Raw genomic sequence first — 15,444 nt, forward strand, 5'->3', positions numbered from 1 at the left:
TCCTGTCGGGAGCTTTTTTTCCTCTCTCTCTGGCACCTGCTTTGCCTGGTGCATCTTACTCACTCACCAACTGACTCCTGTCACAATTATCCAGCTATTTATAATCTCTGTCACTTGACCCGTTTGTCTGTCCTGTACGCGGAATGTTCAGGCACCTCATTTAAGCCCTTCAGGTTCAGAGTATCCAGGCGAAAATGAGGGAAAGCAGGCTAGTCTATCCGTATGTCCCCTGAAACGCGTTGCTCTGTCATGTACTGGTTTGTACTTTGCTCACTTTCTGAATAAATTGTTATTCACTGACAATCTAAAATATAACTTTTATTATTTCTTAATAAAAACATGTATAGGGCAAACAAAAGGACAAACACCCGAAGAACATCAGCACAGACCTGGCATCAGTTCTATTAGATAGGTAAGTGGATGCATTCAGAAAAAAGCAAAGAATCTTCTTTCTGATGGTTCCTAAGGTTCTCTTTAACTATCCCTAGCCCCAAATCATTGATCTTTATGTGGGGTAAGATAAGGCCAATTGATAGACACGCTCCCAGGTAGTAGTTGGGGATGACGTGAACCAATTGGTCTCAGGTACCACTTTATTGAGTGTTCAAAGTGGTGTATAGAATGTACCGACGCGTTTCACTTGACCCGCAGATCTTCAAGGACCTGGATGACCTCTTTCTATATTTATATTTTATCCTCCATAAGATGCTAAATGTGCCAAACAACAGCAATTATTCTATCGGCGAGCCAGCACCAGAGGTATATATGTCTCTCAGAACCTTACTGCAATCTAATAGGATTCTTTTGTTTTACCCCTTCCATTCAACCAATATGGCAGAAGGGGAAAAGGAGAAGTGTTTGTGGATCTGCAGTCCTCTTCTAGGAGAGGGTAATCAACTGCTAACCCCTGTGGCTTTCCAATCTACCCTCCTTTATGTTGTTAGCAAAGCTAATTCTGCTATCTGTCTTAGCAATTGATGTTGGTTCCTGGATGGCATGATCTTAAACCCTCCCCTAACCCCCCAAGGTATCGTCCCCTTTCCCTTGTTAGCGTGGATCTTTGCATCGAGGAAGCTAATGTTTATTTTATCTACCTTCCCTATTGAAATCTTGTCCTGGATGATCGGTTCTTCATATAGGGCCGTAATTAATTATGTCTCCATTGATAGCGGGGAGCATTATTACCATTAGGTAAACAGCCGCTCCCATCCAGTGACAAATAATGCATTAGTGGTGCGTGTCTATAAGGGCCGCCGCCGAGAGTCCTACATTGGTGCATGTTCCAGGGTAAGGCGCAGCAGCAGTACATCATGCTGACGCCATCATCATCTCGCTCATGTCTCTTTTTAATGCGTTCCACTGCGGCCTGCAGCTTTCCTTATTGGTGCCGCTATGTTCAGCAAGCATGGCTGGCCCAGTACATAGTACATCCCATAATAGGCTAATCTCATCGGCTCTATTTAGAGACATCTATGTGTCAACAATGGGAGAATTAGTCCACAACTCTCATGGAATTACTCTAAGATGTATCTAGATATTTCACAATTAGGCTTTGTTCCCACGAGCGTATATCGGCCGCTGTTTTCACAGCGCCCGATATATGCTATGATCTGAGAGTTAAAACTGATGAACGGGCACACAAATGTAACATTTGTACGCCCAATCAGACGGCATGGGTCCGCCAAGCCCACCTTGCCATTGCCCCTTCCCTCCCCCGCCTTACCTCCTCTCTCCTCCCCTCCGGGTGATTGCAATGGGAGGGGGGTGGAGCTAAGTGCTGCCCCATCCCGCCTCTTCCCATTGCTGGCTGCAGACAAGGGGAGGGGAGGGGGGAGAGTTTAGCCCCGCCCCCACCCCGGCACCGCCCATTGCAATCAACTGAAGGGGAGGAGAGAAGAGGGAGGGAGTTTAGCATTCACACTGCTAAACTCCCTCCCTTCTCCGGCCACTGGCATTGGTTCCCATAGGAGCCCATGCAGTATTCCGGCCCAAAAGATAGTTCCAGGACTACTTTTTGGGCACGACGTAAAAACGCCTGGCGCTATTTTGGCCAGCAGGGTGCTTTTACGTCACGGGAATACGGCCATATGATCTGATGCATTGGAATCACCTGACCGTAAAAATAGAGGTGTATTGTGTTGTGTATTATTTCCGCTATTTAGGCGGTACATCGGCCTCTTATTTTGACAGTATTTATATTAATATATTAAGGGGATATAGAGCGCAGTTGTATTCATGATGATAACTATACCATGTCATTTGGGAGATCCGCACCTGTAGCCGCCCATAGGGATACATTAGCATCTGCAAAACAATTTAAAGTATGCGAATGTCATTTTTTCCAGGCGTGCAGATCTCACGCGCGGGAAGAAATCACAGCATGCTCCATTTTTCTGCAGATCTCGCCGGATGGCTTCCATTGGAGTCAAGAGAAGCCGTCCGATCCGCAGCACATCCACAGCTGTCACGGTGGACGTGCTGCAGATCCGTCGGAAAGCAGGAGATTTAAATTACCAAAAAATTGCACTGCGCATGCGTTTAGCACATCGCCAGTGCATTCCGGATGCATCCGCTGTGCTGGAGAAGGAAGATCCAGCCGGCACGGAGGCGATTCGCGCTGCAGCTGGACAGGTAAGAAAATGTCTTTTCCTGTCCATGTCCGCGGGCATGGCTGGATTTTGCTGCAGGATTCAGCAGTGGAATCCATGCATGCAAGTGGACATTGGGTCTTAGGCTTCCGGCTACCGTGGGAAGCCATTGGTAACTTGTGATAGTACTGCGGGGTGCTGATGGTTGACCTAAAAAGTTTCCCCGTCATTTGCTTACATGCTGTGGTTGCTATTGATTATGGCATGTAAGGGGTTAAACTGGCAGGATCTGAGGTTTTTCTGTTCCTGGCTGTTAGAGCAGGAGCCGGGCTGTCAGTAGTTAGCTAAGCCACCGCCTTAAAAAGATCTATGTGCAGGTTTGAAGCCCATTAGTGACCACCATAAAAAGGCCTATTGGTGGTCATTAAGGGGTTATGGAGTTAATTGATAAATTATTGCTCCCTGCCTAAGTCCGTCTGAGTGTTCGCCTTTACCCAGTTAATGAAATGTGTCCTAAGTGAACCGCTCAGGTCTTGGCTATCTGGCCTTCATTCTTGATAGAGATTGGTAGTAAGAAGTCCCGAGGATAATAAATATTGGCGCCCCCTCTATTTTTTAAACCTTTGTCTTATTTCCATTTTACTGGATGGGAAACTATAAAATACTTGAAGTTAAATTGTCAGCAGAAAAATGATGCGTCTTTCATCTTTCTTCTCCACATTCTCGCTACCAATAAACTGTTCCGGAAAACGAATGTACTTTCAAATTGTCTTGGACTCCCTTAAATCATGAGCCCAGATGTGTGTGGTCCGGCCGGCAAAGAACATTTATTTTTCCACAATTGTGCAGACAATATTTCGTTAGGAAAGTAATATGTTACATATTGGATCCCGTCAGATCCGATAAATCTCCGCTGCTGTGAAATGTTCAATATAAAGAATCATCAGGCAGTTGTTGCTGGAGAAAACAGAAGACTGCGGAGTTACACGGTCCTATCAAAAGTAAGTGGACACCTGAACAAGAATCAAAAGTAGTGTTTATTTGCATAGTTAATACTTAGTGGGGGTCCTTTGGCTCTAATGACTTTGGATACTCTGTGGTATACGTTCTACTAACATCTGATACACTTTAGCTGATATTTCCCTCCATTAATCCTGTAAATGTCTCACAAGTTCTCTTAAAGAAGATGGATGCTGTTCATATTTCCTCACCTGATGGTCCAACTCACCCCAGAGATGTTCAGTAGGGTTCAGACGTGAGGCCAGTCTAATCGTAGAACATCCACATCCTCAAACCATCATAAAACAGCACTGGATGTGTGACGAGGTGTGCTGTCCTGTTGGAAGTATGGCCAACTATTCCCGAATATTGCTACATTGTCTGCAGCACATTATTGTCTAGAATGTCCACCTCCGTGTTCATGGTTCTTATCGCTACAAGCAACAGACCTCCACCATGCCACATAAAATATCCCCAGACTGTAACGTAACCTCCATCATACTTAAGTGTTGGCACAACACATTCAGACAGAAGGCGTTCTCCGGGCTCCTCCACACCCAGGTACATCCATCTGATGTGAAGATGAAGTATTGTGATTCATCACTCCATATAATGATCTTCCATTGCTCAACTGTCCAATGACGATGTTCTTTGCACAGCCCAATGTACCATCTTTGAGAGAACTTGACAGACATTTGCAGGATGAATGGAGGGAGCCATCGAGCCAGCAAACAAATGCGATCATATACCAATTGCCATATACTTCTGCCACCAGCCATAATTGCCATATAGTGTATTTCTGTTAAAGACTGTTATTTCTTTGCCATTTCAAGTGTAACTAAAGTTTGTTGGAAGCATCATGATGTCAGGGTACCAATAAGCCTATTTTAGATGAGCCAATTCATTGCACTTCATGATGGATGGGTGGTGTGCAGCAGCATATCCGTATATTCAATAGCGTGCAGTTCCATCATAAAACATAGCTGACACCTCCAGGGGTCGGCATCTTATGTAGGCTGGCTTAGGACACACAACATGCTAACAATGCATGATCCATTCTACTGATAGGGGGGTCCAAACAGTTTTGGTAGGACGGTGTACTTATGTGGAGTTATTCTGTATTTTCAGTTGATAGTATACATTGTAAAAACACCTGGACTTATAGAGAAGTAACCGGACAATAGGGATACATGAAATGTGGATACATTGGATGCTTCAAATGGCTAATCACTAGTCAGAAACAATATCTGAGAGATTTTCCACCCAAAAAATGTGACTGCACAGGTGTATCTAGATACGAGGAGCCATGAGGTGGGGCTGGGCAACACATGGAGCGAGGAGACAGAGAAGGGTGAAGACAAAAAGCATTTAGGAAGAATGTCAATTTTTCTTTCTGATGGTATAGCCAAGATGGCTCGGAATGTGGGCATGTAGGGCATAGGCCTAGTTATACTACCCTTCATATAGGGGTTGGGGGAACAGGAAGGGGTGCGGCTGAGTGGGCAAGGAGGAAAAGGTGAAAGGTGTGAAAAGGGCAGGTATCCATGGGGCAGATAATAGGTTGGGGGCTTATGTAAGGGGTCTCAGTGGGGCAAAGAACAGAGCTTAACACCCCACCACCACTCCCCCAAAGAAGGTCTATAAAACTCTCACATGGATCGTATGGATTATGTTGGTAACCACTGTAATGTGGAATCCTGTCGCAGATCCCCGGCCGAAGCAATAAAAAGGCCCTACAAGACAAGGACGAACTGCTGTTACCAGCCGAGCTTAGTGCCTGTGGGGGAGACTACGCCACTGTTTAGGAGGACCTCAGGAGGTTGATGTTAAGCCAATCGCTAAGTTGGTGAGCCAGTCGAGCAGGACTGCAATGGAAGTCACAAGAAGTAGAATTTGGCAACTGAAGCCTGCCGACGCTGACGGGGTCATGCTGGGATGCAGGTAGGGTCCCAGTGAAGAAATGGTAAACCAGCTAACAAGCTGGCAGGGAGCAGGGGAGTTTGGCCGCAGGTGGAGGCCCAACTCAACTACTCATATCAGATGACCAGGTGGAAAGCGGAGGCCCAGTCCTGAGAATTGACCAAGGGGACTTTAGTACTGCAATCTCATCAGGCTCCTCATTGTAACACATTTTATTTTTTTTGTAAATAAAGTGTGATGTTGGCTACAGTCTCATTTTACTCCAAAGTTATGGTGCAGAGGTGTCATTATTCACTTAGCTTGGTGGTATGGTGGCAACATAGTCTTCACATGACGCAGGGACGATGAGCATAGCATGTCATCATATGGAAATTTGACCATTGGGTGAGCCAGGAACTGCAGTTTATCCCAGTTGAGCGATCTGAAGCACCAGAAAATGCTTCATACAACTCCTCACCATGGCTGTCTGGGTCAAAAAGGACAGTAGACTATCATTGTAGCCATCAGTTCAGTTCTAGAAGTTGTGCCCATGCCAGTCTAACGTTTATCACTGCCCAGTGATTGATGAAGTCTCTCTGATCGCAGGATTTTCCCATCTATTGTGGATTCACACTGAAACTGACTCATGGAATACTTGACACGTGATTTTATGCCGCACTCCATGGTCACGGGGGGAATTACCGTACAGGGAAGCGCCAACTGTGAAAGGGTCGAGGCTCTAATAAAAATCTGGGAACTTTAGCAATGGGACCAGGGGTCTAGTAATGGGGTCAGGGGCTCTAATAAAGTTCTGGGGGCTTTAGTAATGGGGCCTTGCAGTGTAAATCAATCAATAAAATAATAATTTATATAATGAAGTAACTCATGTAATGTTTAGTGCAGCAATAGAATCAGAGTAGAAGTCAAAAAAAAAATACATATATTAAAACATAAAATAGATAAAACAATTAAAATATTAACAGCCATAATAATCTCAATGTTCCGCAGCGCACGCTTTAGCCTACATTAAAATTCATGAAAGTCAGATTTTGTGTTCTCTCATCTGTACTCTTGGCTACAAGGTTTTATTAGAAGGACTTGTCATCTTCTGGTGATGATTAATGGCGTCTGGTCTGGGATAGCAGGAGACGTCTTGCTGCATAAACATTACTATTTCATAATTTGAAAGTACAATGGAATTAAATATGATAAGAGTTATGTTAGCCGCATCGGGCCGCATCCATCTTGTAGTAAGGAGCCCAACAGGCCACTAATCAATATCAGATCAAGTGCGGATTCTGTTTATGTAAACCACAAGAGATATACTGAGGCCTCCTCTGGATACGATCTGTACATTGAGTCGGGTCATATTGGACATTTCATGTTTCATACAGTCAGGGAAGGATGAAAGACTTTGTGTATAATAGCTTTTAACACTCAAAGTCTATTCTAAGGGAATGTATCACTTACACTTTTTATTAATTAAAACCGAATATTGAAACATTTTCCATTTCTCTTATTTATTTTTATTTTCAGATTGTCGATTTCCTATTCTATTCCCTGTACATGATTATGGGGGTGGACATCTTGCCTGAGGTGCAGTTAACAATATTTGCAGATTTACTTTACAGCATCCTCATGGACCATTAACACAATAGACAGTATGGGATCCATTGACGTCTACAGGAAAGTGTGGACATGCATGGAGAGGGGGGAGGTGAGCTTTGACATCACTTATTGTGGATCCTGTCTTATTTATATATAGGTGTCACTCTCAGTGTAATCCTGCCTGTGATGATAATAAGATGACTGTTTGTCACGGATGGGAGAAGAGGGACCCCGACCAATCCTGCCCCTATCACCGATTTGTCACAGATTGACTGTTGCAAGCGCCTTACCGCTATGACCCTGTGTCATGGCAGAGCCTCAATCGATTACTCTAGCAAGATTGTGAGTGTAGAGTTGCCAGACTACAGGTGGATTTGTAGCCAGCTTTCACGGCAGACCGAAAGCACAAATCACCCCCTGATCCGGCCTAACGCATTCCAGCATGCTACAATGCCACTCACAGACATACGCTGCCACCACCAGCTGTTCAGGGAAGTTGGGACTCAGACTATAAATTATGAACACAATCTTCAGAGTTTATGGTTCGTTTTAAAATGGACAAGGATTGACTAATAAATTGTAGATTTATTCTAAAAGAAAACTAGCAGTGCAAATATATACAAAGGATATACAAAAGGGTTGTTACACAGGAGTGTAAGGGTATGCATGTACACACAACAAGACAGTATTTTAAAATAAAACATGGAGAAAAATAAACAAATGATACCAGATTTGGGATTTGTCACGGCCAAGATTATTATCTGTGCCGAGTCACTGAAGCAATGGGAGCAGCCTTACATCAGGGCATATCTCTGAAGTCTGACAACAGGCAGCTGTAGAGCCCTAAATTATAAAGGATCCTTCAGAACACACTTTCCTCTGCTTCTTCTGATGTCATTCATGAGGGTTGGAGTGGGGCCATGCATCCCTTGTGGAAAAATCGTAATTCCCATTTTGGCCATATCTCAGTACTCCGGTCGGGGATGTAGGGTTGGCAAATTTCTGGTCAGGATTGTATCTATTCAGCGATATCAAGCATGGAACGTAAATTATGCTCAGGTATGCGGATACGCCATTTGGGGTGTTCTGGGCTTTGGATCTTAATGTGTCTAGATTTGTTTCATTCACCTGGCTGGCCCGATTCCAAAAAATATAATTCATAATGGGATAGGACCTTTGCACAACTAATGACCCTTATTAAAAGATTTTCATATTAATCTTCCCTGGAGCTGGACGGTCTATGGGAAATAAGAGAGGTGTCGATACTCACTGGTGGGGGAGTCAATTAACATCCTCCTGTCACTAGCTAACCATACTGCCATCATGATCAAAAGACTTCCCGAGGTCCAATGCATTTCAGAGGCCTCTCAGATGTGAGGGAGGTTAAAACATTGAATTCGTCTTTCCCAGTATTCTGAGCGGCAAGTTGCTATGGATAGTTGAAGAACACTCTATTAATATCTCTATATCACACTGATTAGAAGTTTTCTCTACTGAACAGGAAGTGTCAGACTATTATTAGGTTTAGTGGTTGGTGCAAGAATTGCAGGATTTTAGGATTTAGGATTCCTATATATAGAATGAGACATCAAAAATGAAAGAAATATCACCAAAAATGCTTAAAACATGTCTAGCATAACATCTTGATTTATACAAGGGGTCAGTTTCTGATTACAACTTCCCTTTAATTTCTTTCAGAGCCTACGAAAGTGCAAAACCGTCGTTAAACAACAGAACAGGCAACAAAGAGGACAAACTGCACACAGATCCTTACATGCATGTAGAAGAAAGCAAATACATTCTACCCTAAGCTTTTCTTCTAAAGTTCTTAGAAATGTCTAAAGTCAGAGAGAGTACAAATACTTGGAACTCTGAAAGTGTCTTTTCAGCACAAAAACTTGGCAATGAAAGGGTAAAAATGTTTTGGAGATATGAGCTCTTCTGAGTAATATAAAAAAAATATTTAATTGTGTCATTGAGAAGTTATTGTTGATGATGATCGCTACTTTTTTTTCTGTTATGTGATATAGCACCAGTATTGCGGTATAATAACCGCAATACCTCAGCAGTTCTTTTAATTTTTAGAAGTCTTCCAATACATTATATGGTACGTTAAATGGAACCATTAAGAAATACAACTTGCCTTGCGTAAACAAGCCCTCACATATCGATCTCAACAGAAAAATAAAAAGTTGCGGCTCTTGAAAGCAGAGGCGAGCTCCCTCCATGTTTTTCGGTTTTGAGCTGCTTCTTTCAGTTGTGTAATATCCATGCTAGTATCTGCTCTGACAGTATCAGCCATCGTGTTCTTTGGTGCCAGGTCTTCTTTTGCCATTGATCTATCCAAGCATTATAGATTTCTCTAGCGCCTCTGCGCACATTGCATGGCCAGAATAGGTGAGTCTTAAGTCTGGTCATCTTGTTCTCTGTGAGCGTAAGCCGGGTCATCCTGTCTTTTGTGAACCTGAGCCCGGTCATCTTGCCCTCCGTCAGTCTGAGCCCTGTCATCTTGCCCTCCGTGAGTCTGAGTTTGGTCATCTTGCCCTCCGTGAGTCTGAGTCTGGTCATCTTGCCCTCCGTGAGTCTGAGTTTGGTCATCTTGCCCTCCAGTGATATAGTGAATCTTACACGATTCAGGACAACAGCTAAAACGCATCCATCCTCCTTCAATCAGCTTCCCTCGCAGTCCAGCTCTCACCTCCATACATGCCTCTAGGGAAAACGGTGGTTTGCACTATCCTGCATTTGGTTGCTATGCCGATATCCCTACTTTTCCAGATTATGTCCATGTTTAGCATCGCGCTTCGCCCCAATCCACATTTTATCTCTGGCATAGATTCTCCATCCTGCTCAATTTTTGAACCAAGGAAGGTGAAGTCTTGCACGGATTCTATGACCTCATTGTTGATTTTGCTTTGAATTTGACCATTTTTTGCAGTTTTCATAATTTTAGTCTTCTTTACATTCAGGTAGAGGTCCATTTTTTTCACTTTCTGTTTTAATCTTACAAATCAGCAGCTTCAGACCAGCTTTTGTTTCTGCAAGTAGAGTTGTGTCATCCACAGAACGGAGATTGTTGATGTTTCTGCCACCTATCTATAAGTTGTAAACTAGTAATGGCCTTTCTTAGAATAGATCATTGATAGTAGATTAGCAGAGCGTGTGGGGTCCATCTGTTTTTCTCTGGGCCAATGTGCTCATGCACTGAGCTTATTTCTGCAGTACACAGACAGCTCCATTCTTACTGCAGTGGCCAGGCTTGCTATAGCAGGCATTGAAAAGAGTGGGAACTTTCTCTGTAATAACAAGCCTGGGCACTGCAGTAAGAACAGAGCTGTCTGCATCCTGCAGAAAAATAACTCAATGAAAAACTATGATGGCCCAGCAAACAATGATTGTCAGGGATCGCAGGTAATGGACCTCCACTAATATACTATGGACATCGCCTTTATAGATTAGACATGTCTTAATTTCACAAGAACAAAGCAAACGTTTACACTGACAAGCAAAAATATTGTTGAAGGTCATCTCTTGATGCTGCAGTTTTTTCCAGTTTTCGGTAATGTCCTGATAACAAATTCACTGATGTGCCATACAGCTTTCATAAAAAATTCCATCTTGACATGAACCCAGTTTTCCTTAATTCTTTGGGTATTGTCCCCAGTTAAGGGATTGAGAGAATGTGTTTAATGGTTTATGGAACTGAAAATCAGACTATTTTGAAATATTAGCATAAACTAGCCAGTGATCCAACCAAACCCAAGAGCACCATGGCACTGACTAATGATGCAAACAGTAGATTCATTTCGGCCTAGAACACGGAACATTCTCAATTCTTGGCCGCAGTATGGTTGCTTCCAAACACTATCAAAATTCCATAACCACTTTCTGAATGTGGAGACAAGCTATCCTAATACTGGAGACATCCGTTGTACCAAGGAAGGGTGGCATGCTTTACGTGAAGTCAAGTTCTTCAATCAAATGTCCAGCTCACATTGATACACAAAGTTGGAAAAGCAGGAGCTACTTATAAGATTATTATTGTGGTAACCAGGGGTAGGGGCGAGGTTGGGGGTCTGAGATGCAGGTCACCTTACGGTGGCTGTTTGCTGCATGTCACTATACCATCAGTCAGTCGCCCAACAATATATGTAAGTGGGGTGATGGTAAAGTGCTCTGGGCTGGTCTCTGCTCTCTCATGTGATGTTACAGTATGGTGTGAACCCCAATTAAACTCCTGAGTGTCAGTGGAAATAGTTGAGCTCACATTTACTTGCTCAATATGTATGGCAGTTTCAGGCATCCAAAGTGAAGGTACAGTGCTTGAATGAATGGCAACAGCTTCCTACACCGGCAAGACTGGTGGTGGTTTATTCCCTTTTTAGATCCTTCTATGACCTCCATACTACCCAGTGAGGTAACTTCATTTATAGCCTGAAAGCAGAAACTAATAGCAACAGGTGTAATATCAGTGGGTTGTTTTTGTCCTTTGAAGCTGGATCCCATTCCGGGGACAGACGCCTACCTGTCACACCACTGATTACACAGGTGCCGTAGGTGCTGTATGCCGGGTAAGCATGGTGTGGTCACATGGTCTTTCTCGAGAGAAGTCTTGCACCTCCATGATACTTGGGAACAGACAACTTTATTGAAACAAATACCAACTTCTCTCAATATGCTTGAATTTGGTGTCTGTATCGCCTGGAAGGTCTCCCCGCCTCACTCCTCTTAGAGAAATAGCTTTTCTTTTTTCTTTCCACATCTTCAGACAGAGCCTTTATATAGCAGACCCTGATTCTCTACTTCACACCGTCACATACTGTACTAGAGAATGGGGACTGCCCTCTTATATATAAATTATCCTTGCCAAGTGACGAAGTAGCATACGCATAGAGCTAGATGGCTGACACCTCCTGCCTAGACACTAAGGGCATAAAGCTCAAATGTTAAATAACAATTATAACATTCATTTAAACAAATATAACGTGACTTCTGAACAACAGAACACTGCTTCATCATGGAGGACATTCTCATACCCCTTTACAATCGTGACCCTGGAGTCTCCAGCCTCATTTTAGGGTGCTTTCTATCAGTGGTGCTATCTTCCTGGAGCGGAGACCATGGACAAACAAGATGTCACGGGTGCCTCTGCGATCTCTTCCCAACAATAGCGAAAAGAGGCCCAGCTCGGTTGAGTGCAGTGGAACAGGCACAATAACGGTAATAATTGTTCTTAATGGTTTTATCACGTGACGCCAGTACCTTAGCGGGGTGAGCTAAGGTGGTTGGTAGCAAAATACCTGAGACGAGTCCACGTTGGTAAACCAAAGGTACACAGTTTACTCAGCAGTAGTTAATACACTTAGTACATTTACAATTCACAATTCTGAAGACTTGCTTTGAATTGACATAAACATTGCTCCAAGTCCAAAAGTAACACAAACAGTTTCTCTCCAAACTCTCTCTCCATTAAGGTTACTCAATAAAGGACCCCACCAGTATTAATTATCTGTGAGTTGTTTTCCTTAAGATTATTTAGCTGAAAATGGAGTGACTGAGTTAGGGCTGCTTGTACTTTCCCTGACTTTCTATTAAATTAGGGGCTTGTTCAACTCACTGTTGTGTAGATGGTTCCCAGATCTTCTTCCTCCACACTGCACTTTTTTTGGTAGCTTTTGTATTCCCACTCTCCACTCTGGCAACGTTAACTGCTGGAACACTGCATTACATCTCCTCTTTCATCCACCTCCCGATGTAGACTCCTCCTAAATCCTACTTCACTCCCTGCTGCTTTCCTGCACTTTCTCCTCTCTCCCCGCCTCACATCCTGCCTTGTCCTGCTCACTTTCCTGGGCTTGTCTCTACTCCTCCCCACTCTACCAATCAGGGATCTTTATGACAAGCAACCAATCAGGAGCAAGCTGTTGTCGGGCAGAATAGCTTAAGCCCAAGAAGTAGGGGAAGACAGGGTTTCTCTCCCATATGATACCTTCTATGTCTCCACAGGATCACACAGCCAGATATTTCAGGACTTCTGAGTGTGTGACTATCCTGTAGGACCCTCCGGGCCACTACACTGGTCTTCTCACTGAATCTCTGGAACAAATCTAGCAGGCTACAACCCACCTCCCCTACAGCCTTGGGTTAAACCAGGATCTGATTGCTTTATGTCTTGTAATGCTTTGTACATTGTAGACATACTAATGACCAGGGCCCACAATTGAGCCAGAAGAGCAGTCAATGACAAGCCCAACAGACAATATTGATTTTAAGTTCCCTCTACTTTCCAGGAGCTACATTAACTACCATACAAGGTTAATATTCTCTACTTTTGTTTCCATTTCCGACGTTTTCTTTCCTGATCTTCATAAGTAATGTAGATACCCCGGCAGAAGAGTGAAGAAAACCAGCCACTAATTCCCAGATTTGGTGTCTGCTCTCCGCGTATAGTCAGTTTCAATGCTCAAGTTCCATGGAAAATAGGAAGGTGAAAGTGAAGTCTGATTTTTGGCCTCCCGGGGATCCCTTCAATACTTGATTTATACAGCAGCATTGGCATGATGGATGTGGCGAGGAAGCCGTGGTGTGCTTCTAAATTATGCTTATATTTTACAAAAATGGGGGTATGAGTGATAATGATAAATCAAAGAACGGTGAAATGAAGGTCTTTTCCATAAAACAGACAAACAACATGCACATTAAACTTGATAGAATTTGGAAAACCACCTTCATTAAACGTTTCCAGTCACTCTTTTATTGTATGATGTACACTGAATAACCAGTTTATTAGAGTCCCCCATCTAGTAGGGTGCTGAGCCTTCTTTGGCCTTCAAAACTGCAGCAATTCTGTGTAATGTAGATTCCACTAAGTGATTAAATCATTCTGCAGGAGTATCGGCCCCCCGGACAGGAAGTTTTCTTGCAGATTAGATGGCGGTGCTGACATGTTCTGACCAGCTGACAGGAAGGGGTCATCGACTCATGCTGCTTGTGTCAAATTCTGACCTCCCATCAGCACGGTGCAACAGAAATCTGGATCCATCTGACCAGGAAATGTTTCTCCGCTGTTTTTGTGTCACGACTCCAATTTCCATACAGGAAATGCGCCAATCATGAAATAAAAAATCGATTAATAAAACCCATGTTTGGTATCACTGCTTCTGTAACGACCTATACAGTAAATCAAACACACTCTTTATCCTGCATGGCAGACACTATTAACCCCCCCCCCCCCCCAAAAAAAAAAAAAAATAACAAAAAAGCTTTTATGTTCATTTCGCCTCCTCATTAAAATGCAATAAAAGTGGTCAAAAAGACCCAAAAAGGTGCCAATGAAAACTACACTTTATCACGCGAGAAAACAGATAGAGTTCAGTTCATGGAAAAGTAAAAACATAGTGGGACTTTGAATGCAGCATTGCAAAAAAAAAAATTCCCAAAAAGTTTTTTTTATTGTGCAAAAGTGGGAAAAAAAACACACAAAAAAATGTGTCATTGTCACAATCATACCAACCCGCAGGGAACATTTTTCATGCATTTATGGTGCATGATTAACACTGTAAAAAAAAAAAAAAAAAAGGAACATGTGTTTTTTACAGCTGGCCTCCCAAAAAATTAATACATGCTACAAAATACATTATATGCACCAAAAAAATTGTTGCATTAAAAATTTATGGAAAAAAGTTATGGCGTTTGAGAAGGGGAGATGAAAACCCTAAAAAAACTGTTGCGACTTTAAGTCTAAAATAAGTCGCGTCACTAAGGGGTTAACTACTGTATTTTGTCAGTTCCATTGCATAAAATCTAAAATGAAACCTATTTTACTTCCAAGGTGTAATGCAACAAATCGGGGCGGTGAAGACGTCCGCGAGGCTCTGCAGATGCCTTAATTGGAAGGACTCTAACTCGGTGAAAGACAAACCTTCAAGTTGACAGAAAATGTAATAGAAGCAAGAATATGGGAGCGGATTTATCCTTTAAGGAGAAAAGTACAAGTTTCAATTCTCAATGGACAGCTGCTTCCATCTCCCCGGAGTCATGAATGGCGCATTGTGCCCGTTATCTAGATATATGGAGCCGTACGCCCTCTTATTGGAGTCAGTTAGATTCCGGCTGAAGTGCATAAGGCTGGAAGGTGATATAAATAAGAAGGGCAGTGAAGTCTGCGGCTGGGTGATGATGATATGCTGTAAATCGATTTGCGGCTGACTTTTAATATCTCGTGATATTTTTAATATGCTTTAGAGAAAAACGGAATTATTTATCCCCGTCATTAAAAGTGCAGCCTGTGCAAAAAAGAGGAAAAAAACAAGACAGTCCAGAATTTCACTTGACTCAGCACATCAGATCA

The sequence above is a fragment of the Eleutherodactylus coqui genome, chromosome 4 (genome assembly GCF_035609145.1).
Source record: "Eleutherodactylus coqui strain aEleCoq1 chromosome 4, aEleCoq1.hap1, whole genome shotgun sequence".
NCBI lineage: Eukaryota > Metazoa > Chordata > Amphibia > Anura > Eleutherodactylidae > Eleutherodactylus > Eleutherodactylus coqui.